Here is a 3148-nt window from a genome sequence, read left to right as displayed (position 1 = left end):
GCCGAGCGCCCCCGCCCCCGCCGCTCCCGGCCCCCAACTTTGCCCCACCCCGAGCGGCGCCGGGGACCCGGACTGAGCCGCCGCGCGGGGCGCGCACCCGGCCCGAAGCAGTCACCGCGGCCGCCGCCGCTGGCCGGGCGGGCGCCTTCCGTGCCGGGGCTTGACTTGACGGGGACGCGGGAGCCGGACCCGAGCCCGGGGGTCCGGGAGTGGGCGAGGCGGCCGCGCGATCCTCTACCTGCGCGCCCTGCGCCCTGCCCCACTGGCAGCGCCGCGAGCGCCCAGAGTGGGCTCTGCCCTGGACACTAGGGGCTCCCGGGGGCTCGGGCTGCGCCGTCGGCCAGGGCCAGACCGAGCCTGGCCGGCCTTCCTCCACCAGCTGAGTTGAGAGACATCGGAGGATTCCTTTTTTTTTTTTTTTTCCGTTCTTTTTCTTTTTTTTGCTCTCGCGAATCTGGGATTGTTTACGTTCGGTTCCCTACTCTCACCCCTCGCCCGGCTCCACTAGATGCAAAAACCATGTTCCTGAATTTTACATTATGCATTTTAATGTACATCTTTTTGCATATCTATTGGAGAGTAGATCTAAGTGTATTTTATGTGCCGCATATATTTAAATTGTGTATGGACTCAGTAGGCTTCTTGTGGAGCTATTAAATTGCAAAATATATGTGTTTTACTTTGCGAATTAATCTGTTGCTCAGAATCTGACTTTTGTAAAATGTTGCGCTATTCCTCACTTTGGCACATTTGATTACAAGTGCTTTCAAAAATCACCCAGACTTAACTTTTCCCCCTTGTTGCTTTGAAGTAGGGTAAATATGACAATTTTTATTGGTCTCAATTATTGAAACTTGATCTAAGGACTATATGGGAGGAGGAGGAGGCTGATTGTCTTTTTCTGGCCTCTAGTTCTAGTGACTTTTAAAAAGGGGGTTTGTTAAGTACCTTTGAAGAATATGACATATGGGTGATCGCTGGGCTGTAATACAAATTACAGAACATAAATTCACTTTGGAATTAAAAAAAAAAGACTCGAGCTCTTTGTGGGGACCATTGAGGATTTATTATATTTTTTAAAAATTACTTCCCCCCCCTACTTTGGGAGAATGGCTAGTTACAGACCAACTTATTTGGAGGTCCTCTGAAAGAGGCGTGGGCAGTGGGAGAAAGGAGAGGATTGATCACAATCTGCATAATCAATAAGGGCAGCGTGCTGCAATCGTGCACCTACATTTACTGTAAATTTCTACAGTGTCTGCAGCGTGAGTGCTCCAGTGTCTTGCTCGCTTCTTAGAGTGAATTTAGAGGCAGAATTTAATGCCCAGCCCTCTGGAACAATATAGGGAAGGCCACTTCATAGTGGCTCATTTAAAAACTCCTTTATTTTACTGAAGTTTTTTTTTTTTAATCTGTTTATATGTGGGGGCTCAGGTACTGAACTCCGCAAGTGTAGGTATCTTACTGGTTGAGGGTAGTTGGAAGTACTCTGAGGGCTTAGGAGGTGGGAATTTGCTTATTGAATTACCACTTTAGGGGGCCCTCTTATAATGTTAGATTTCATTAACTGGTGCAAGTAAATTAGAGATAGGAATATAAGAGAAAGAGTGTATTTTAGAGATTGAAGCAGTGTCAAAAGTAAGAGTTGCTGTGTGTATATGTGTGTGTGAGAGATAATACAGACACTTATAGTCAGTCTTGAAAGCTTGCTGGTAGGTGAATCCATATTTGGAGATGATTTCGAAATAGTCTAGCTAATGGTGCAGGAACAGGATTTCGTAAAAAGTGTACACGGAGTCAGTTTTGAAAGGATTGTGGTTTGGGAAGATGAGGTGTGGGCAGGAAAACTCACTCTAGGCCAGCAGCCTTCCTCTGTCTGTGTCTCTCCTCCCTTCCCCCTCCTCGGGTTTTAGTTTTTAATTACTTAATGCTCAAACGCACAGGGCTTATATAAATATTTGCAAATGCTCTTTCCTATTGATTTCTCTGAATAAACTGCCCTGCTCTGGTCCGGAGAGGAGGCGATTCAGATCTGTGGACTTTTTAAACATAGAAAATCACTGGAGGAGTGTTCGTCTGTGCATGCGTGTGTTTATGGGTAGAGTTGTAGGCGTGAAGATTTTGGGGGGGCAGCAAGGGAGCGTTCAGGCTCTCAGTGGCGTGGGCTGAGAAAGCTAGGCTGGAGCTGGCCCCATGGCCTGGCAGTCTGGACAGATTTGTGTCTGTAGGTACACAGTGTGTGGGTGTCTATACTGGGGGAGTCTGAATGCATATGCACTTACTCACACCCTCCCCCCATTAAATATGTAGCAGTTTTCCCGGGTTCAGTGACTGCCCTCTCCTCAGGGTCACGTTGAGTTCCAGTCTGACCCAAGGTGCAGGAATCCTGCAATGGAGAAATAAAAGAATATACAGAACCGGGTCAGGTCAGCTGCTCGGAGGCCAAAACCCCTACAGCTGCTTTGATTTTATTTTTTGTGTGTGTGTGTATATTTTAGGCTCCTCCTGCCATGTTACAAATTGTGCCTCCCCCTTTCAGGTGTTTGCTCTGTGGCTTAAAGGCACCAGAGCCTCTGCCTGCATAGACGTGTGCTCCCAGCAACAACAGAAAACCCACAATACCAAATCCAAAACAAAACAAGGGAGGAGGGGGGAGAAAGAACCCCTATTGAGTTCAGGCAAATAAGGTTGGGTCTCCAGATCCGATTACAAAGCAGCTTTGAATATGCAAGACAGTGCACAAGACCAGTTATTCCAGTTACAACAAACTATTAAAAAAAAAAAAAAAAAAGCCGGGGGAGAGAGAGAGAAAAGAAAAGGCATGTTTAGGTCGTAATTTGTTAGTACAAGGAAAAGAATCCCACATAAAGCTGCCTTTTTTTTTTCCCGCTCCCTTTGCTGGCTTCACACAGAATTCACTCACCCTTTTCCGATTCGTCTACTGTATAGGTTCTTTTATTAAAATCTTTTGGGTTTAGGAAGATCGCTGCAAGCAACACATTTTCTGTATTTTTTTCCCCCTTTATCTTAGAGGAGAGTTGGCAGGGGTTCTGTGGTTTGCAGTTACACAATATGTTATCATGTTTTTAATCACTAAATCATTGCAGTGGTTATAGATTTACAGTCTTGGGGTATTACAGAGAGGAGC

The sequence above is a fragment of the Propithecus coquereli genome, unplaced genomic scaffold (genome assembly GCF_000956105.1).
Source record: "Propithecus coquereli isolate 6110/MARCELLA unplaced genomic scaffold, Pcoq_1.0 Scaffold67, whole genome shotgun sequence".
Taxonomy (NCBI): domain Eukaryota; kingdom Metazoa; phylum Chordata; class Mammalia; order Primates; family Indriidae; genus Propithecus; species Propithecus coquereli.
Note: the sequence above shows the minus strand (reverse complement) of the source record.